Genomic DNA, 21790 nt, shown 5'->3' on the forward strand with positions numbered 1-21790 from the left:
CCTGCACCCTAATTCTGCTGGTGAGAGCAGTGTCCTGTTTCAAACGAAGAAAACAGATTATCCATTGGAGACACTTAAGAATGAAGGCAAAACTAAGGTGCACTGGTGTTCTCAGTTTTAGACATGAGTTCCCCAGATGCTGTTTTAAAGCTTTTTCCATTAAATGTGCAATGACAGGCACAAATTTGGACAAAGACTCAGCATGTCCTGAGAGAGAAAGCCCAGCTGTCCCTGGGCTGTGGGCAGCTCTGGAGCTCTGTGTGCTTCACTGCTTTGCAATCAGATTGGTCTGTCAGTCAAACAGAGCTAGAAATGCAGTGTGCCAAACTTGCTGTGGACAGGAACTACGCTGCTTGCTTGAGTTTTGAAATGGTGAGTAAATTTTGGAAGCATAATCACTTAATTCTGCTTCTAGGGAGAGGGATTTTCCTCACCCCTATTTACAGATTGTTATATACAATGCACATAACTTTTTGAAGGAAAAGGGGAAGTAAAGAGCAACACCCTGTGCTAAATTAGAGGGGTTTTTTTCTTGTGGCCATTTAATTTGTGTTAAACCTGCCTTTCCCAGTGTGCTTTGGGGTTTCAGCTGTTTGGGAATCATTTCAGCTGACTTTTTGCAGTGAAAACGTGAAGATGGGGACAAGTGACCAACACCCTGGGAAGGGCTGTGGGTGTGCCTGGGTTGGGAGCAAATGGTCAGGGCTTATCTTCTCCTGGTTTGAGGCCCGGTTTGGCAACACCACCACAACATTCCAGTGCAGGATCTGTGCCCCAGGGAAGGGCTGCCCATCTGCCCCGAGCCCCAGCCTCTGCATCAGCAGCAGTGGGCGGGTGGAACTCACCTATTTCCAGATTCAAATCCCTTTGTTTGTCACTCCTGCTCATTTCTAGGCACTGAAAGCTCATTTCAGCTGTTCAGAGATAGCACTAGCTGGTCCATGGATTTAAGGAAGCAGCCAGACCTCGGGAATGTGTGTTGCCATTCTAGCCTTGTCCAACGAGGGGGCACAGGGGGACAGGACAAGGACAGGCAGTTGTCACCGGCCCTGTGCTCGTGGGCTGCAGGGGACACCTGCGCTGAGGAGGAAATGGGAATGGAAATAGAAAGGGTTAGGTTGCCCAGAGAGGTCATGACTCACCATCCCTGGAAGTGTCCAAGGCCAGGTTGGACAGGATTTGGAACAACTTGGGCTTGTGACAGGCATTCCTGCCCATGGCAGGGGGGTGGAATGGGATGAGCTTTAATGTCCTTTCCTTAAACCCAAACCTTCTAAAACCTTCTAAAGCCTTATTCCTCTGGTCCAAGCTCCAAGCCTTGAGGCTGGCCTCTCTTGTGCTGTGTGCCACGCCTGCTCTGTTGAGGGAGAAGAGCTGAGCTCCGGTGAGGATGCCCAGGTGTTCCACGGTCCTGGGGAGACACAGAGTAGGGAGATGACGATTGTGCTGCACGTGGCCTCGTGCCAGAGGTGAGGAGTTGGAGATGGGAGGCCAGGAGCTGCAGTGGGACCATATAACAGGGCCCTGGGGCTGTTCCAAGGTGGCAGCTGCAATTCCAGTAGCATTTCAGGCCGTGGATGTAGTTAGTTAACTATTTATCCTCAAGAAAATATTTATACCAGAGAAAGGGAGTGACTTTGGGCTCTGAACATTCTGGTTATAGAGCCTGGATTGAACAGGGTTGAAATCTAATTTGCAACACAGGCTCTGTAAGTAAATCCAAGTGGCTTGTCCCAGGTGAGATGGTGCCGGTGGCCTCCCCCGCTCCTTCTCCAGGGAAGGACGAGCATTGCACGTGGCAATAGGGCAAATCTTACTCTTTGCTGAATGACTTGGCCTCCAGCCAGGCTTTGACTTCTTCAGTGCTGGATTCAAAGGTGAGGGGCACAAAAACTTGCTGAGGCTTTTCCACTTTGAAATTCCTGTGGGGAGGCTGATTTTATTGTTTGTGATCTTCTCTAGCAGCTCGTCGTTCAGCTCATCCATTTGGTGAATAAGTTCTGTAGAAACAAGTAGGGAATGAAATCAAGTCTTCAGTCAAAAATGCCATTAAATGTTTGTGGGGAAACTGTAAGGCAAATGGGGATGTGGCTCAACATTCTTATTTAAATTCAGCCCAGAAAAGTGATTCCCATTTTCCTGTGCCCCTGTGTTGCCATTTATTTTGCTCCCATCACCCCTTGGCTGTTGCCTGATGTGGAAGCACAGTTCTGTGAGAATCTACAATTGGCGGTTTGGAATTGAGAGCTTTTCAGTCCTCTCTGCTACTTCTAGTCACTAATTTGCTGATCGCAGAGCTCCAGGTTTTGCTCCGCAACAGAACAGAAGCGGCAGGAAGCACAAACTGGGAATGAGCAACACACTCATGATGGGATGAGCTTGAAGGTCCCTTCCAGCCCAGGGCATCCTGTGATTCTGTGAAAACTCCAGTGACTCTTCATCCAGTATCGCTTTCCCCATGAAACTCCTGAAGACTGTGGAGAATAACTCAGTGATATGAACAGATTTGTGTCCTTGTATTGTGGGGCTTCCTGTCGTCCCAGAAGGGCTCCTGCTTCCAGGAGTGGACAGGGTGGGATAAGGGGTGAGGTGAGCAGGGCCCCTGATCTCTCTCCTGCTCTGTGAGCCCCACAGCGTGTGCAGGGTGAGGGAGTGATGCGGATCTCCTGTTTGGCCGGGAATTCTGTGGAATCACACGAAGGAAGCGGCCAGGCGGGCACTGTGTGTGTGCCGGGAGATGAGCAAAAGGAAGTGAGAGAAAGGGATTGACCTGAGCTGTTCCTTAGACACATTGAAATGTTCTTCCTCTGTCTGAGGAAGATTTTCAGCTCTTGTTTCAGTGAAATCCCTTGGGAACAAGCAAGCAAACCAAAGCTGTGGGGTTTGGTATGGGGCCTTCCGGGGGGGCTGTGAGGCAGCTCCTGGAAGGGTGGAAGGAAATGCTGCTGTGTAGGGCCTGGGGGGGGCTGGCACAGCAGGATCCAAAGGCTCCGACTGCAGCTCCGAGGAAAGATCAGGTGTGAACCCCTCCTGTCTTGCCCAGTGGAAACAACTGCCCCAGATGCCAGAGCAGGAAGGAGCTGGGGGAACGGGAACTGAAAATCCAAGCAGGCAGAACCCACTGGAAATCTGTGGGGTTTTCATCAGGCAACGCTGAGCCACTGACAGAATTCTGGAGGTTCCCAGGAAAAGTGAGTTTGGATAATTCTATTCTAAGATGTATTTGGGCACAGGGGAAGAGAAATGCGTTTATGTGTTAGCTTGGGACACCAGAATATACGGTTTTCAAAGTTGAATTGGCTTTTTGTTTGAAGAGAGACAAAATGAATATGGTAGATTGTTGAAAATGGTGAAAAAGTGGAATGAAAGGTTCTTTTTGACCCAAACTGAAAAGTTTTTTTTGTTTGTTTTGTTTTGTTTTGTGTTGCCTGGCTTAGGGGAATTTAGCAGATCTCATCTTTTTCTTCTCCAGCTGAGTGAAGTGTTATGTTTTTAATTCAAAAAAGGTTTGCTGTATGGAAAAACCGTCTTGCCTTGGGAAAGCACAGGTAGGAACAATTTACATGCACTTTCCATGGATTGTTTTGCTGATGAAGTGTAACCTGCACAGACACCTGATGCCATACTCACAGTGGGTATGAGCAGGGCCTCAGGTTCTCCTCCAGTTTAGGTCAAGCTGTGTGTAACGCAGGGAAACCAGTGCTTCCAGCACTGCCAGCAACTATGTTTTTCCCTTTCTGACCTACTGGGTTTGGCCAGGGATTTGAAATCCATGTGCTGGGGAAGTTCAGTTCTTTGTGAACCTGTAAAACATGGCTTTGAAAAATGAGCCCATTATGCTTAGTTTAAATGTTTAAATTCATTTTCCTGCCCTCATTAGCTGCGTTTGGGGATCAGAAAAGGTTGAAACCACTAATTTAGTGTTTGATACCACACCAGTGGTTGTAGGATTCTCTTTAGCTCACGTGCTTTGGGACAGCTCTAGGTCTGGTTACACCCCTGTGTAACATTAAAGTTGTAATTCCACAGTGGGGGAGAGCTTGGAGCAGTCAAACTGAATCCAGCAGGCCAGAGAGGGAGCGCTGGCCTTGCCCAGCAGTGGCCAGAAGGCAGGGAGGGGGTGAAGGCCCAGTTAGGTCGGAATTCCTTCTTTTGTGGCATTCCAGAAGGTGAGATAGGAGGGAGGAGTTTGAGGATGGTGTGCACCTGAACTGTGCTCAAGGGAGCTGTGCTGAAGGTTGTGGTCCAGCCTGGGGCTTTCAGGACACTTCTCTGCAGCCAAAAGCCGAGGTGTAAATAACTGTAGTACTGAGGGGTGGGTATCTGTGCTAAGATGGGGTCTCTTGGCTAGAAAACTGGTTCAGGCTGCTCTGAAAAGAGCATGAGTACAGCAGGAAAAATGTCTGTCCCAGGACTGTCATCTTGGCAAATGAACAATTCACTTAGAATTTTTTTTTTCTGACATGTTTATCCATAAGGAAAATTTGCTGTTGAGGGTGTGCAAGGCAGGTAAACAGGTACAACACCTGTCCCAGGAGAAGGGAGATCTTCCTCTCCTCTCCTGTGAGCTGTGCTTACACTGGCTCCTGTCTGGGGAAATGCCACCTTGGTAAAAGGCACCTGATAATTTCTGTTCCAAGATTCCATCCTGTATTTATGGTTTGCCTGTGCTGAGAGAGGTGGAAATGTTTCCCTGCCTGTGTTGTCTGCCCGTGACTAAAAACAGACTCCAATCTTCTCATGTAAACTGTATTCTCCTTATTTTTCCCAACCTCACCAAGAAAATCAGAATTGGAGAAGAGAAATGATCCTAATTCTTTCCCTGCTCCACATTGCATCTCTACCACCTGATGTTCCTACCAGAATCAGTGATGGGGTGAATGAGAAAAAGTTATTTTGCTGATATAATTTGATTTAAGGTACTTTCCTGTGGATTTGAACTCTTGTAGTAAAGCTTATAAATCCTTTAGATTAGAACAGAAAACCATGGAAAACCAGTCTGGCTTGAGGGTTTTTTCCCAGACTCGAACTGGCATCAGCAAAGTGGATGGTCAGCTGAAAACTTTGTGTCAAATCACGGCAGAGGATTCGCGTGGAGTTTGGGAAGAGTTTGGTTGCGCTCCGAGATGTGACAGTTTCCAAGGTGTGAGCTCATGTAAACAAGGAAGCAGATGGGGCTTCTAAACTCTGAACTAAAAGTACTTTGGTGAAGGTTTTGTACCGCGGAGTAACCGGTGATGGGAAATGAGTGTCAGGGCTGTTAGAAGGTGGAAGAGCCATCTTTCCCTTGGGGAAAACCGAAGGCAAAGGGGTGGCCTTGTTTGTTCTGGCTTTGGAAGTGACCTTCCCAAGACTTCTGAAGAAAGGGGACGGGTTTTCCCCCATTTTCTAGAATTCTGTCTCATTAAGAAGAGTTGTCTGAACCCAGCGCCCTGTCGGTTCCCTGGGGGAGAGGTGGGCAGGACTGAAATACACTGTTCTATTCAGCCCCTAATCAGTGGGTTTGCCTTTGGTTTTGTTTAAAGCCAAGGGGGAGCTGCTCTCTCCAGTGAAACAAAGCTCCTTCCTCAGCTAAAATGTTTTCCAGCAGCGCTGGGAGGTCGGGCTGCTCTTCCCTGGCCCTGTGTTTCCAACAGGTGAGGTTTGTGTGTGCCCTTCCCTTAGGGCAGATTCCTCCTGTAGGCAGCTTCTGTCTGTGCAAGCTGGGGTGACTTTGGGATGGATGGAGAGATCCTCAAGGGAGTCCAGAGGAGGCCAGGAAGGGCCAGGAAGTGCTCCAAGAGCTAGAGCATTACACAGACGGGCTGGGAGGGCTGGGAATGTTCAGCCTGGAGAAGAGAAGGCTCTGGAGAGCCCTTAGAGCCCTTTGCAGTGCCTAAAGGTGCCCCAAGAGAGCTGGAGAGGGACTTGAAGAGCCTGGAGTGAAAGGACAAGGAGGAATGGCTTCCCGCTGCCAGAGGGTAGGTTTAGATGGGATATTGGGAAGAAATCCTTCCCTGTGAAGGTGCTGAGGCCCTGGCACAGGTTGCCCAGAGAAGCTGTGGCTGCCCCTGGATCCCTGGCAGTGTCCAAGGCCAGGCTGGACAGAGCTTGAAGCAACCTGGGATAGTGAAAGGTGTCTCTGGCCATGGCAGGGGGTTGGAACAGGATAACCTTTAAGGTCCCTTCCCACTCAATCCCTTTTGTGATTCCATGATTCCAGCGTCTCTACACACATGGAGAGCCAAAGCGCAGTGCAGCATCTTTGGCACCTGATCCTTAAGGTCACTTTGCTGGGCTGATGTTGGGAAACCAGACCTATGGATGGACTGATGAAGTCAGTCAATATTTTTGCCTCCTGCGGTGGAAAACACCTGCGATTCCTTTCCTTGCAGAGCTGCTGGGGGTTAAACAGCAGACAGTGCTTATGGGAATAACCCCTCAGCTGATCTTTGTCTTCCCTTGGTGGTTATTTACAGTGGCAGGGAGTTGTCTCCAGGATGCCCAAACGTCCCAGTGTCACTGTACGTGTCCGTGTGCGTTCATGAGGTTCCGAGGTGGGAGCCAAAGCTCCGGGCGTGCGGATCCATTACCTATTTCCATGCAAAGTAGGGAATAATTCCTTTTAATTTTGTGTCAGTTTCTAATTCCCAATGAATTTCAGGAGGGGTGGAATACCCTATCTGTTATATCAGTGTCTTTGAAGCTAATTTGAACAGACACACAAAACCTTGACTTATTTTGAAAGTCCTAGTGAGGAAGGGCCAGGATTATTGTTGCTTCTGCCTCTTGCAGGATTGAGAATCCTACTAGTTCCATGAATGAAAACAACAGGATAAGTGTTCTGAGGGCCCCTTGGCAAATTGCTGACAAGGGGAAGTCTCCACCAAGGTCTTGCCTGTGGCACCTGCAGCTGCCCTGGCCACTGAAAGGCTCCAAATCCAGTGGTATTTGAGGTGAACTGTGGCAGAATGGAGGAGCAAATGCTTGGGATTCATTTACTGCAAGAACTGGGTTTTGGCAAGGGAAAAGCCACGTCCATGGACATGGAGGGGAACTTCTGTCCAGAGCGGCTCCTGGCTGTGGCTGAAAGGTCTGTGAGTGGAAGACAGGAATAGATGGACTCACAACTCAGTTGGAAAATGTTTTCCACAGGCCGTGGAGGTTGATTTGGCAGGTGTTCCCTTTGGAAACCTCTGGTGTTGCCATTCCTCTCCTGTCCCTGCTGCTCTCTCCCCACAGCTCTCGTGTCATTGTCCCTTGGCATGAGGTGATTTCCCTCTCTTTTGCTACTGGAAGGGACTGGGAGCTTCCCAAGCAGCTGGGGACAGGACTGGCTGGATCCTGTTAGCTCTTTCTGAGGGGAATTTGATCTAACCCTGCTGGCTTCTCCTGCAGCAAGGACTGCTCCTGTGTTCCCTGTCGCCAGGGAATATTTGGCAGCCAAGCAAAGGAGAGGAAGTGAAATGATGTTTGCAGCAGGCACAGCTGTGTCTGTGCTGGCCGTATACAGAATATCCTTGGAATCATGGAATCCTTCAGGTTGGAGGAGCCCTCGGAGATCATGGTGCCCAACCGTTCCCCGGTGCTGCCGAGGCCACCACTGTCCCATGTCCCCAAGTGCCACATCCACACGGCTTTAAATCCCTCCAGGGATGGGGCCTCCACCACTGCCCTGGGCAGCTGTACTAGGGCTGGACAGCCTTTCCACTAGGAGACTTCCCAATATCCAGCCTCAGCCTCCCCTGGTATGACATGAGGCCGTTTCCTCTTACCCATTTAAAATGGTTCCAATCATTCCGTTCTCTTCTCATCACCACAGGTTGCATTTTTTCTGTTTTTATCTCTGCTGGGGATGTGAATTTTTATTCCAGTCTTTTGGCAAAGCTCCTGGCTAACTCCAGGTTCATCCCTTTATTTTCCCTGCTTTTGTAGGAATGGCCTCTGGCAGCAACGCCCTGGACAAGGTGGCCTCTGCCAGGGCTTTAACAGCGACTGCCAGATCCACCTGCTGTACCAGGCCTTGGCCACGATGGCCAAGTCAAGGAAAGAATCCTGGCCCGTGCTTCCCTCCTGAGCCCTCAGTTCGCAGGGAAATGAACATCTCAGGCAGTTCATACAGCTCTGTTTAATCCCTTATGGATTAGGATGATTTTCTGGGAGCACGCTGCCCATCCTGACCTGATTCCTTCCCTCTCCCTGTCAGGCTGTACCTGCGGAAAGGCCGAGGTGAGACCAGGATCTGTAAAATCTATGACTCTCCGTGTCTTCCCGAGGCTGAAGCCATGTTTGCTATCAATGCTGACGGAGTGGGAGATGCTAAAGACTGAAAGCTCCTTTTCTTCCCCTGAAGCCCAAGACTCTGTGCCCATAAGAAGCTCCTTTCTTGGTGGCACCTTAGGGATACTTCCCAAGGCAGCGGGCAGAGGAAGCTGTGGTGTGTCAGCGTGGGAACCGTCGGGACACACCGAGCACAGCCAGAGCTGTTGGGAAGAGATTCCCTCTGGGCTGCAGGCACAGATTAGGTCAGTGGCTTCCTCAGCAACATTCCCAGAGGACCATACCCTGCGTGTTTTCCTGGATCCCACCGTGGACACGGTGCAGCAGAACCTCAGTGGCCACAGTTGGGAACTTGGTGAATTGGAAGCAAAGCTGAAGGGTTTGTCCCCTAAGAGGAGTGGTGATTTATAAACCAAAGCAGAGTGCTATTCCACACGAGGGATCTGGGATTGCTGATGGTCCCAATCCATAATCTTTCTGTTCATTTTCTTTTGGATGCTGCAGCCTGCTGGCTTGGGGGAGCTGTTCCTTTACATTTCAGTTTAATTTTCTGTAGTTCTGTAGTTAATACTCTCTGGAAATCTGCTTTAAATAAAAAGGCCCCTGAGGACATTGATGATGGCCCAGGTTCCTGGGATTCACAGGTGGGTTTTCAGAACAAGGGCTGTTCTGGCTGGCAGAAGCTGCACCAATCTCCTGGGAATCTCAGTCTGGGTTTGTCTTTTCTCCCAGTTCTCCTCGGTTTGGGGGTGCAGTGCAGCCCTGCCCTGTGGATCTCCTCGAAGAGTTTTGGGGGTTAAAAAAGTTCTTTTATATTCTGCAATATTTCTCTAGAACTCAACTAAAAAGAATAATAACATGTTGATGTGATCTTAATTGCTTCATTTTCATTGGTTAATTAAAGCAACTCATTGAGAAGGGGCTTGAGCACCCCTTGGTTGGAGCTGGCAGCTCTTCTTTATTTTCTCTTCATTCTTTTAATTTCTTTCAATTATTTCTTAGGCAGTTCTGCAATTAAGATACACAATGAGGACAACAGCATTGCTGCCCTGCTGGACTGGGAAATCCAAGTGCAATTCCTTGGAGAGATTGAGGGGATGGAGAGCTGAGCCTCAGGCTGGGTTTTGGCAGCAGGAATTCGGTGAGGAGGGGAGAGGGGAGATCCCCCCAAATTGGATTAAAGTCAGTTGTGCTGGGTTTGGGTGCCCCCACCCCAAAAAGGATCCTGGTTAAAGGGGACTTGAGGAAGCAGCAGGATGTGCTGGGGGGGCTGTGCTGGAAGCCCCAAACCCTGGTCAGGGATGGTGGGCAGTGCCAGGTCCACAGGGACACTATGGAGGGGCTGTGCTGGGATCCCCAAATTCCAGCCAGGAATGCTGGGAAGTGTCAGCTCCATGGGGACACTGTGGAAGGGGACCCTCTCCCCAAATTCTAGCCAGGAATGCTGAGCACTGCCAGACTTCTGGGACACTGCCTGATCCAGAGAGATTTCCCATTATCTTCTGTAGTGCTCAGCACCTGGCGTTTCCTTAGCGTCCCACAGCGAGCAGCTGGAATCACAGCCGATCACACAGAAGCCAGCCCAGGAGAGGAAATGAGCTGTTCCACAGATTTCTTTTTCCCAATACGTTTTAATTTAAAGCAGAACACTGCCTGCCCCCCGCCTCCCCAACCCGACCGCATATCTTTTATTTTTGGGGTTTCTCTACGAGAATTATCTGCCTGCGATGTATAAAAAATTCCTCCGGCGCTGCGGGGACCGGCGGGGTTTGGAGGGTTCCGGGGCCGTGGCGGGGCCGCGCCCGGAGCCCCGGCGGGGCCGCAGCGGAGCAGGAGCGGCAGCGCCGGGCTCGGCCCCAGCGCCCGTCCCGGAGCGACTCCTCCGCCCGCGGGGACCGCGTTCCCATCCCAGCCCCAACCCCGCCCCGGGGCCCCCGGCGGACAAGGGCAGGACCCGGACCCGAAGCCCCGGTGCCGGTGCCGGGAGCAGCCCCGGCTCGGCCCAGGTGGGAGGGGCGGGGCCGCGGGCGATGGTCCCGTCCCCATCCCGGGCAGGGCGGGGCTCTGGGGCCGGGCGGGCCGGGGCTCTGTGAGGCGGGGCCCGGAGGGGGCCGGGGCCGGGGCGCGGCTTCAGGGGCGGTGCCGGTGCCGGTCCCGGCTCAGGTGCGCGGGGCCCCAGCGCGGCTGCGAGGGCGGGGCCGAGGGGATTTAATGCCCGGAAATCGCCTCCCTCGCCATTTGCTCACTGCGAGCGCGGTGCGGGCGGGAATTCCCTGTCCGGGCTCCCCGGGTGAGGCGCGGGGGCTTGGGCCTCCCCTCCTGTCCCCCCTTCTCCCCTCCTTCTTTCTCCCCGTGTTCCCCTTCTTTCTTCCCCTTTTCCCCCTCTTTCTCTCTCTCCCCCAAACTCTCCCCTCCTCTCGCCCCAAACCTCCCCCCTCCCACACTCCGACCTCTCCTGTCCCTACCCGCTACCCCCTTCTCTTCCCCTCTTCCCCTCCTCTGTCCACCCTCCTTCTCCCCCGTCCTTCTCCCCCCCATCCAGCCTTTCCGTTTCCCTCCCGCTTCCTTCTGCACCCCGCTCCCCCTTCCCTACCCCTTCTCATTCCCCCGCATCTCTTCTCTCTCCCCGTTCTCCCTCTCCTTCCTTCCCGCAGCCGCGGGGCTCGGGGCGCCGGAGAATAAAGCCCAGAGGGCCGGAGCCCGGCGTCCTCCGCCCTCGCTGGAGCCCCCACACGGGCGAGACCCGCTCGGCGGGTCCCCCATGCAGTTCACAAGCACCGCCCAACACCGCCGGGGCTCCGGCTTTCCCCACATCACACTGGGGGCTCCCGGGGGGGTCGGGGCTGGGGGTCAGGGAGGGCCCCCTCCTTAGGGGGGTACCGGGGTGGGGTGGGGGTGGGATGGGACCCCTCCGGAGGAGGGGGTCCCGGGCGGGGGGGGCCAGGGTGGGCCCCCTCCGGAGGAGGGGGTCCGGGGGAGGGGAGGGGGACTTTCCCCCCTCAGTCCCTCCTCCGGACCCCCTCCTCCGGAGGGGCTCCACCCTGGCCCCCCCCCTCCCGGGATCCCCTCCTCCGGACCGGGGACTCCCAGGGAGGGCGGGGTCGTGCTTTGGCCGGCGAGTTCTGTGTCTGTTCACGCTGCAAAGTGACGTGACCCCCTCTGCTTCCCCCCACCCGCCCCGCCCCCCATCCCCGGTCCGGAGGAGGGGATCCCGGGAGGGGGCCGGGGCGGACCACGCCCGGAGGAGGGGATCCGGGGGAGGGACTGGAGGGGGGAAAGTCCCCCTCCGCCTCCCCCAGACCCCCTCCTCCGGAGGGGGCCCACCCTGACCCCCCCGCCCGGGACCCCCTCCTCCTCCGGAGGGGTCCCATCCCACCCCCACCCCACCCCGGTACCCCCTCCTAAGGAGGGGGCCCTCCTGACCCCCAGCCCCGACCCCCCCGGGAGCCCCCAGTGTGATGTGGGGAAAGCCGGAGCCCCGGCGGTGTTGGGCGGTGCTTGTGAACTGCATGGGGGACCCGCCGAGCGGGTCTCGCCCCGTGTGGGGCTCCAGCGAGGGCGGAGGGCGCCGGGCTCCGGCCCTCTGGGCTTTATTCTCCGGCGCCCCGAGCCCCGCGGCTGCGGGGGAAAGGGAACAGAGGACGGGAATAGCGGGCAGAAGGGGTGGTCGGGGTCAGGGTGTGCAGGGGAGCAGGGAGAGGAACAGGGGAAGATGGGGTGGGGCAGTAGGAAGGGTGGAGGAAGGAGGACGAGGATGGCGCAGGTGGGGGTGTCAAGGTACAGAGGGGGAAAGAGGGAAGGGGAATAGGGAGAGGTGGAAAGGGAAGGAAGGGTGGAGGAAGGAGGATTGAGGGCAGGTGTGGGGAAACTGGGGGCAGAAGGGGAGAGGGGGCAGGGAGGAGCCGGGGTGGGGGGAAGGAAGGGTGGAGAAGGAGGGGGAGGGTGGAGGGGTAGGGTAGGGGTGTGTAGGGGGATAGGGAGGGGGTCCGGGGGTCCGGGAGGAAGGAGAGGAGGGTACGGAGGGAGAGAGCAGGGCGGTAGGGAAGGAGAGGAAGGGAGGGGTGGGGAAGGGGAGGTTTAGAGGAAGAGAGGTAAAGAGAAATATAAAGGAATAGAAATATAGAGCGCGGCCCTGCCCGCAGCCTCTCGCCCCGCGCGCCGAGAGAGCAAATGGCTCCGGGCGCTGATTCCCGGGGCTTTAATGCCCTCGGTCCCGCCCGCGCAGCCGCTCTGGGGCCCGCGCACCTGAGCCGGCCCCGCCCCGCCCGCCCGCGCTCGTAAATCCCGGCGGACCCGCGCCCGCTCCGCTGTATGCGATGGATGCTCATCCCAGGATGCGGCGGGACCGTCGCTCGGAGCGCTGTGCGGAGCCGGGACCGGGGCTGGTCCCGGCGCTACGCGGAGCCCGAGGCGCTACAGTGGGGTCGGGATCCGGGCCCGGGGATTCGGGTCCGGGTCCTGCCGGTGTCGGCTGGGGGTCCCGGGCGGAGTCGCTACTCCCTCGGCGGGCAGGGTACCGGTCTGGAGCCGCAGGACCAGGGCGGGATTGGGGCTGGGATCGGGACCGGGATCGCCGCGGGCGGGAAGAGCCACTCCAGGATGGGTGCTGGGGCCGAGCCCGGCGCTGCCGCTCCTGCTCCGGCCGGCACGGGGTGGGGTCCCGCCGGGGCTCCGGGCACGATCCCGCTGCGGCCGCGGGGAGCCGGGGCCGTGCCGGTGCCGGGACCAGCAGGAGGGCGGCGGTTCCCCGGAGCAGGCGCTGGATCCCGGCTGGAAGCGGGCGGGGCGCGGGCACCGCGCCAGCCCCGGGACGCCCCCAACGCCGCCGCTCCCTCAGCGCCGCCCGCCCCGCGGGGCGCCCCCTGCCGGACACGGAGCGGCGGCGCGAGCGCAGCCCCCGGTGGCCGCTCCCGGCCCCGCCCCGCAGCCCCCGCGGGGACGCGAAGCTCCCGCCCCGCCCCGGCACCCCGAGGCCGCCGCAGCCCCTGGGCAGAGCAGCGCCCGCCTCCCCCTCCCCGGTGGTTGCACGCCCGGGGGCCCCTGTCCGCCGCGCCCCCGCGGAACGAGCAGCCCGGGATCGCTGCAGCATCGCCTCGGGTGGGTGGAGCCTCTCCGGGGCGGGCGCTGGGGCCGAGTCCGGCGCTGCCGCTCCTGCTCTCACTGCGCCCGGTGTGGGACTGGGAGCTGCTGGGGCTCGGTTCTGCTCTGGCTGCTTGTCCTACACCTGGCCGGGTGAGACCTGATCCTTTCCCTCTTCTCCCCCACTTTCTCTGTGGCTCGCACTCTCTAGTGGAAAAAACCTCTAGGTTTAAAAAGCCAGGGAAAACTGTTCTTTATTTCCAGAGCACAGGATATTCTGAGTTGGAAAGACCCACGAGGATCATCAAGTCAAATGGTGATAAGTGGTTGGTCCATTTAGGGACTGAACTCAGAATCTTGAGCTTCTCAGCACCCTGCTCCAAGCACCTGAGCCAATCTCAGGGTCATGAGGAAGGTCCTGCCTGGAATCGGAATGGCTGCTGCCAGCAAGGGAATTCCTGTGCCAATACAGCTCCTTCTTTTCTGCTAATGCTACTTTAAATACCAGCCCCTGGAATGGCTCTAGAGCAGAACTGGCTGGCACCTGACATAACAGCACAAAACTCTTCCCACAACCCTGATCCTTTGCAGGATTTACCCAACAGCTGTTAAGGTGCTCGTGCTATGTCCCTTTCCAGGGAGAAATGAGCAAGACAAGTCCTAAAGCTTCACTTGGTCTGTGGCAAAAGTTCCTCTGGAGAGTATCAGGGCTGGTCCTGGCTGCAGAGGGGCGTTTCCTGCAGGTGAGTGTTCACAGCCTAAAATCACAGCAGGTGCTGAGGCTGGGGCTGCTTTTCTGGCCCAGAGCTGCACTGAGCCCTCGGTGACTCCTGCTTGCTACCAGGAATGTTCCTTGGTGTTCCCTGCGTGTGTCCCAGCTGGCCAGGAACGTGGGGCTGGAGGAGGCTGGGAGCTCCAGGAAGGGAACCAGCACCTCTTGTCCTTCATATTTGCAGGGGAGGAGCTGTGCCTGCAGCATTCTGCCCATGGCACGCAGCGTGCAGAACACAAGTCCTGGGGATGGGCACTGGGATGCCCGGGCAGCACTTGCATGGACATGGATAAAGGGCTGCCCGCAGCTCCTCAGCCAGGGGCTGCTCTGAATGGGCACCCAGAGATGCTTCAGCCTGGACAGAGCCCACCGACACCCCAAAAATATCCCAAGGAACAGCTGGCATTACCTGGGAATGCTGGCACAGTGTGTTTGCGGAGGGGCTCAGACAGCAATTCCTGGTCCTGACCTCCTGGAGCTCCCACACACCTGCCAGGTTATGTCCCAGCCACCCCCAATCCCTTCCCTTCCAGCCTGGGGACATCATCCATCAGCAGCGTTAAAGCCAAGGTAATCTTCCTTCACAGAAATTAAACCCCAGGCAATGCCCTCAGAAATGCCTTAAAGTAAAAGGTTAGAGTTTGTTTGGATTGAGGTTGGAGTTTTTCAGGGAGCCAGCTGGAACTGCAGAACTGAGGCAAAAGCTTTCACAGGTAGGTCCACACTGCAGATGCCTTGAAAGGCAGGGATGTGCGTCCCTTTCCTCAGGGAAAAGACCTTCCAGAGGCCACTCCTGAGGCTCTGGAATTAAATCACCTTCTGCAGGGAGAGATATCCTCACCTGGGCACAGGGGCTGCCTCACCAAGGGCTGGGAGCATGTCCGGCCACTGCTTTCTCCTGCTCTAAAATATCAACTTCAGCCTGATCTCAGTGAGGGTGAAATCAGCTGAATTCCAGGGAACTCTGTCAAGTGTCCCCCAGGGACATTGGTGGGGCTGGGGGATAAGGGTTATAAATAGCAAATTCTATGGAGTATAAACCTGTCCTTGTCCTGATCCCACTGAGCTTCCTTGGAACCTCTGCTGGTCCCTGACACACCTGGCATTAAATAGGCAGCTCTGCATGGGAATATCCATGCTCCATGAGGCACTGTGAGGTTATTCCAATGGGAATTCAGCAGGGAATTTAGAGCTATAGGTATAATTCATCTAAACTAGCAAAGCTGAACCCCAAATCTGGGCACCACACAGAGAACAATCTTTGTGCTGCCCTGCCAGCTAAAGCCCCTGGGCTGGGAAATCTCAGCAGCCAGATGCATGGAATTATCGAAATCCCAGCAACCAGCATCTTCCAAAGGGACACTGCGAATCGCAGGCTGTGAGAGTTCGTGTCCTTCCGCTGCTGTTGGCAGCACAAATTCCCCTCCGCTCAGCTGGCCCCGGCTGGGCGGGAGCTGAGAGCAGGTGGGGCGGGAGAGCGGATTGGCTGCCCGGGGAGCGCCGGGAGATGAGGCTGCTGGAATCTCAGCTGGATCAATGGAACTTTCTTTCCCTGGCAGAAAACAGGAGCCAAAGCAGATCCCTCCTGGCTGGGCTGGTGGGCAGCAGCTGGACGAACTCCGGGGGGAAAACACCCTGTGCCTGCCAGGAGTCTGTTTTTCCTACCAGCTCCTGAGCAGTGTCAGGACCGCCATGAGGGAATTCAAATCCAGATAAACCTCACTGCCCACAGAATGAATAACCCCAACAGAGAAATGCACTGTTGTCATAAAAAAGCTTAAAGATCTGTTAAAAATGCAATGACAACACTGTAATGGGATTCCCAGGAACCTTCTTAATGCTCTTGGTTCCATTTTTTGTGTATTTTTAGTCCCTCAATGGGCAGCTTGTAGAACTTATCCTGGGATTTATAGGTTGAGCAGGGTTGGCTTTGGATTGACCTTCACCTCTGGTCCCGCTTTGTGCAAACACAACTCGGGGCAAGGTGGGTGAACTCAGTACCTCAGCTTTTCCCTCAAAAATATCCCCTATATATATGTGTATATATATATATATGTAGATGAATTCAGATTTTGCCCCAGACTGTCCACTCCTCACCTCCATATGCCCTCAAAGTGTCCATTCTGTTCCCCACAGGTGCCCTGGTGACACCAGGGAGGTCCCTTTGCCCACAGTGCCTTTCTCCTGCCCCTCTCCGACCCAAGGCCGCTCCTCTGCTCGCTCTCTCTGTCCTTGTCCCACACAGTGAGGTGTGAAAGGAGAAAGGTTCCAGAAATATTTCTGCAATTAATTAATTAAGAATTATTTCCAATTCCCCAGTGAGAAGGACAGGAACTCACAGCCACTGACAGTCCCCTGCAGCAAGAGCTCAGCACACATCCACAGAGGCAAGTCCAGCATCTGAAAGAAAGAAACAAGAAGAAAAAAGTGATTTCTTCTGTTTCAAAGTTATTTCAAGTTCTCAAACCCAAACCAACCTTTGCTCTTGATTTTGGCTGGGTGAATTGTGAGTGGTGGGCACAGGTCATGTCATTCATGCTGATGTGAGTGATGCTTTCTGGGGGCAGAGCAGCTGATTTCCAAAGTTCACTTCCTGCCCCATGCCTGATCTGCACAGGAGAAAACCTCTTCCATGAAGGGATTTTGCTCCATCTGATCCCATCTGCCCAGTCTGTTCCATGAGGATATTTATTGCCAGGCTGGAGCAGCACAGGCAGATGCAGCTCTCAGCACTCTCTGCTCCAAACACAGCTCTGGGCTCCTTTGCAAAGTACCTCTGCCATGAGGTTTTCTCCAGGAGAGATCAAGGAATGGCTCATGGCAGGGTGGAGATTTCATTATCACAAAGGGAAGCAAAGGATAAATATTCCTGTAAGAGCCTTTGGGACCTTCTGGGCTGAATTGGGAAGGGGACGTTCATTCCCTGCAGGGCAAATGCACGACAACCTCCAACACAAAGCACAGACTGTCAGGTGGGGTCTGACAGCACCACTTTGACCAAACTTCACTGTCATTATTCTTTTCAGGGACTTTTCCAATCAAACTCTGAAGCGGACAAGCCCAAAGCTCTGTCTGGCTGCTCAGGAACAAAAGGAACAAAACTGCCAGGGGTGAGGCACATTCCCAGCCAACACTCCCAACACAGCACAGAGGCACCACTGGAGCTCGTGTGGGGCTGCCAAGGGCTGCCAGGAGCACACAGCCCCCAGTGGGGTGGCAGGGACAGCAGCAAACTCCCACAGACTGATGGCACAACAGAGACACAAAGGCCAGCAATGCCCATGGGAGGTGCAGCTTTAATTCTGCTCCCTGTGCTGCCACATCCCTGCAGGAAATCTCCAGGGGGTAGAAACTCTCAGGGTGCACAAAATGCAGCATCCGTCACCCTGATCCTGCTTAAACTCGGTGTGTGGGGCCAAACCCCCACAGGTAAACACTGACCTGACCTGGATCAGTCTCAGACACAGCCCCAGTTCCCACCTCCAACCTGCTCCCGGGGCTGCTGCCACATTCCTGACAAGGTGCCAAAGGCCCTTTGGCCAGGGCTCTGTGTCTCAGGGGACTGCAGGGACCAGGGCAAGGACAGCCTGAAACCAGGGCAGATCCCTCTGGATTTGCAACGCTCTGGGGACAACTGGGGACTCACCCCACACCATGGGCAGCACCAGGGGCCCTCCAGCACATTCCGCCAGGGCCGGAGCCCGCTGGGTTTGGCTGCTCAAACACCAAAGCTTTTGGCAAAGATGGGATGAGTTAAGTGGTTTTTCCTGTCCTGAAAGAGAGGAGAAAAGGGAAATTAGGTCCCTGTGGAAGTCAAAGGCTTGTGGCTTTCACACTCCTGTTCTGATTGCTCACTGGAGGGTTTTATTCACGAAAAGTGAGGTGACATCAAATAAAAGTGCCCTTGCCTTTTATTCCCTACTATTTTCATACATAAAAAGAATGTCCATTTTTTCCTATTGCATTCTTTGCCTAATTTTAACAGAACCATTTTCATTCCAGGCCCCATTTGTGAGCTCTTCAATCCTTTGCCATCGGACTTTGGACAAAGGAAGAGAAGGATCTGTTCCACACGGGTGTCATCCAACAAGAACAGCCCCTGTACCATCCCCAGCCTGTGCCGAGCACGCTGCCTCACTTTCCCCGTTCTGGATTCTGGCTCCAATCCAGTCTGCGTTTTCCCCTATTTTCCATGTCTAGAGACAGGAAATTGTCCTGGTCAGGGTGCTAAGACCTTAAACTGCACATTGAGCTGGGGGGCTGTGACTGGGATTCCAGCAGGGAATTCATGGTTGTACGAATGAAAACTATTCCAGGGGGCAGCACTGAAAAAGTTGGGAGCTGCTGCTTCACCACACGGTGTCAGCAAAAGAGAGGACACACAAAATGTGTAGCCAAAAACAAGGATAAAATGATTCCTCCTGCTCTTAGTGGGACCAGGGCTAATTCTGCCCTGGAATGACAAAGACCTTCTCCCTCAGACCCCCAGAGAGCCCTCGAAAAGCTAAAGTGCAGCAGGGAAGGAAGGAAGGAAAGGCACCTCTGCCTCACCTGCTGGGGACAGCACAGGTCCTGCTGCTCCCGGGGGCTGGGAATGTGTCCGGAGCCAAAAGCACCTTCCCAGGCTGCAGGGGCTTTCCTAAAGCACCACCTGTGGGAAGCCAAGGGCTGTGGAAGAAATGGAGTGGGAATTTACAGTAATAGCAATAATAGTAATAATAGGGAAGAGCAGCAAAGGGAGCAACAGTAATTCCAGGAGGGAGCAGGAGGGATGCTGAGCTTTAAATGAGGTTTGAGTGAGGCAGCATCTCCTGGGATTTCTAAAGCACAGCTCCAGGCCTGGGCTTACATGAGCAGGGCAAGCTCCTACTGTCCAATCCCTGGATTTGCCTCCTGCCAGCGCTCGGCACCTCGGGCGTGTTTGGGGGCAAGGGCTCCAGTGCTGCTGCCTTGAGGGATTGGGAAAATGGGCATTAAACCCCTTCCCACAGGGCTGGCTCTGAGCTCTGGCTGGGGACAGCATTTGGCACCTCTGGCATTTCCATGAAATCGGTTTCCATCACTTTGAAGATGCACTGAATAAACCCAGGGCACATAAGTAAACCTCTCCCCATAAGGACAGCCCCAGGGAATACACAATTATTCCTATGCCTGGCCAAACAAACCAGCAGCCAGGTTTTGGGGAGAGACTCCAGACTCTTATCTCCTTCCCTGGCTGTGAAACCCTTGCAGAGGCTTTGGAGTTCATACAAGCTTGTCAGGATTTGGCTACTTCATTTAAATTCCATTCATATACTGGAATGGAAGTGTCCTAAAGGCACCTCCACCCATACTTTAATTTTAAGCCCTCTACCACCAAAGAATTTAGATGTTCTTTTCTTAGGAACACCCCACCTCTGCTTCTTTAGGTGTCTCCATGTGGGACATAAATTAAATGTGGACAAATTTTAGAATGCAGCTTCCAAGTCAAGTTACCTGCTAGGAAATTACTCCAGCTCTCTGGTACCTTGGGCTGTTTTAAACACAGCCTGGCCCTTCATGGCTGAGGCTCTGAGCTACACAACTTGTGAGCTGGCAAGTAACAGCAGCTGTGGTCTCATCCCAACTGTACACAAAAACAGGGATTGGGGGCTGAATCTGGATACATGTAGACAGGTTTGGGCCACTTCAGAAAGCTTCAATCCCTGTTTTTCAGAGATTCCATCAGAGATAATGACGTTTCCACAGATCTCTCTTAAGGCACATGAGAATCTGAGTAAGAAAACGGAATCAAACCCTTTGTTCCATTGGCCTCATGCCCTGAATTCCAATGGGACAGACCCGTCCCTCTCTTTAGAAGGCAACGTCTCCTACCTGGACCTGTGCCTTCCCCAGCCTTCAGTGGCCACTGTCTCCATCCTCCCACACCTTCTCATCTTCCTTCTTTGCAGGGTTGGCTTCCTCATCCTGCAGAGCAAACACAGGGACAGTTACCAGGCCTGCTCATCCCAAACCAGGGCAGCAGGGATGGACTGGTGGGACCCTGTGTGTGTCAAGGTTCTAAAATGTTAAAATTCTAGCTAAAAGTTAGAAGAAATTTGTATTAATTAAGATACAGAGTAGAGAAACAAAAGATAAGTTAATGATTAGTAGATGCCTAAACTAGACCCAAGTGATGTATTATTTGCCATTATGTTTTAAGTTTTGTTTGTAGAAGGAAACAGAATAAATGAACTGTCATCAAAACAAATTGAAACTAATTGAAACCAATAGAACTAAGAACAGCACCTGGGTTTGTAATAATTAATCAAAAGTAGGAGATCTTGGGCTGCACCAAGAGGTCATGAAGGCCTGCCAACAGCAAGAAGGTAAAAAGGTTACTGTGAGGAAGACATTCCTGACTTCATCTTTCAGAACCACTGACCCAATTCGACACCACCTACCCACTTCAAGAGAGAAACTGCGCCTGCGTGAGAGACCAATGATCTCATTTTAATACGAAGCAGAGGATGGGAGGTGCTGGGGTCATACATATGTAGAAGATATAAAACTGTGTGTAATAAATAGAGAATGAAGAACCTTGTACTTTGCTGGCGTGTCTTTAGGAGGCTACTCCCATGCTGCCCACCAGTGCCTGAATGTAGAGGGATTCCTTGTGGAATATAGGATACCCCAGGAGGGCTTGGGCATCCCAGGGCTGTTGCAGAAGTACTCCTGATGGGGCCTCAGGCTGAAAACAGGCTTGCAAGGCACCTGCTAGCCAGCGGCCTTGAACAGCCTTGGGAAAAGGTATACACTGGTCAGCTCCCCCGCTGCTTAGAGGCTTTCTCATGGGAAAGGGGCGTGAACTTTGGGAAAAAGTATAACTTGGTGTAACCGAGTAATAAAACTGGAGCATGATGCTCAAATCGTATCGGTGTTCGTATCGTGACTCTGGATTCCCCTGCTCCCGGGACCCCCCCCTGCTACACCTGAATAAACATATCACTTTCTAACTTTAATTAGTTAGAGGGTCTTTGTCCATGGACATCGGGATTTAACAAATCATATGGATGGTCACCCCTCTGTTGGGCACCATCCCTGCTCTGCAGTCCATTCCCGTTCCTGCCTTGGCATCTCTTTTTAACAGGATGTTAAACAACAAACTTTGCTCTGCTGGGTTTTGGACATCAAAGACTCCCCCAAGGCACTGGGCAAAGCTCCTGTTCCCATACCCTCTGCCTCCCAAAGCCCTGATGAGGCTGGACAGAGCAAAGGAAACACCTCAGTTCCTGCTGGAAATTTCCTCTTGTGCCCACCCAGAGAAGCTGTGGTTGCTCCATCCCTAGAAATGTCCAAGGCCAGGCTGGATGGGGCTTGGAGCACCCTGGGCTAGTGGATGGAATGGCAGGGGATGGAATGAGGTGATCCTTAAGGTCCCTTCCATCCCAAACCATTCCACAATTCCAGGATGATTCCATGATCTTTCCATGCATTGTTTTGCATCGTTTCCTCTCAAATTCAAATTCCCAAATTTAAATGATTTGTTAAAGGAATAATTTTTAAATTATTCCAAGAATAAAAAAGGGAGTGTCAAACATACAAGAATCATTCTTACATCCATCAAATCATTATTAACTGGAAGACTATTCCCCAATCTCTGTCTTTGTTTTGCTTTCCTGGAAAACCTAACGATCCCAGAGTCTCAGAGAGATTTACTGG

General features: G+C 53.7%; 3 long non-coding RNA genes across 6 annotated transcripts in view; 2 read left to right on the plus strand and 1 right to left on the minus strand.

Moving 5' to 3' along the window:
- The first annotated feature begins 1357 nt into the window (after positions 1-1357).
- Positions 1358-9202, plus strand: LOC120410110. The gene is made up of 2 exons (XR_005602058.1): positions 1358-1469; positions 8186-9202. It is a non-coding gene; the product is annotated as an uncharacterized LOC120410110 (long non-coding RNA).
- A 4379-nt stretch (positions 9203-13581) lies between these two features.
- LOC104684622 overlaps positions 13582-21790 on the minus strand; it is a 65026-nt gene continuing 56817 nt past the window's right edge. The window contains exons 4-8 of one of the 4 annotated variants that reach the window (XR_005602001.1): positions 19964-20056; positions 18662-18778; positions 17757-17882; positions 16450-16510; positions 13582-16341 (exon numbers count right to left, since the gene is read on the minus strand). This is a non-coding gene — a long non-coding RNA (uncharacterized LOC104684622). Of the gene's footprint in view, positions 16511-17756; positions 17883-18661; positions 18779-19963; positions 20057-21790 lie in introns of all 4 variants that reach the window. The other 3 variants (XR_005602000.1, XR_005601999.1, XR_005602002.1) reach the window with 3 other exon arrangements.
- LOC120410057 lies at positions 14000-18668 on the plus strand. Its single transcript, XR_005602003.1, has 3 exons — positions 14000-14081; positions 17137-17220; positions 18113-18668. It is a non-coding gene; the product is annotated as an uncharacterized LOC120410057 (long non-coding RNA).

The sequence above is a fragment of the Corvus cornix genome, chromosome 5 (assembly GCF_000738735.6).
Source record: "Corvus cornix cornix isolate S_Up_H32 chromosome 5, ASM73873v5, whole genome shotgun sequence".
Taxonomy (NCBI): domain Eukaryota; kingdom Metazoa; phylum Chordata; class Aves; order Passeriformes; family Corvidae; genus Corvus; species Corvus cornix.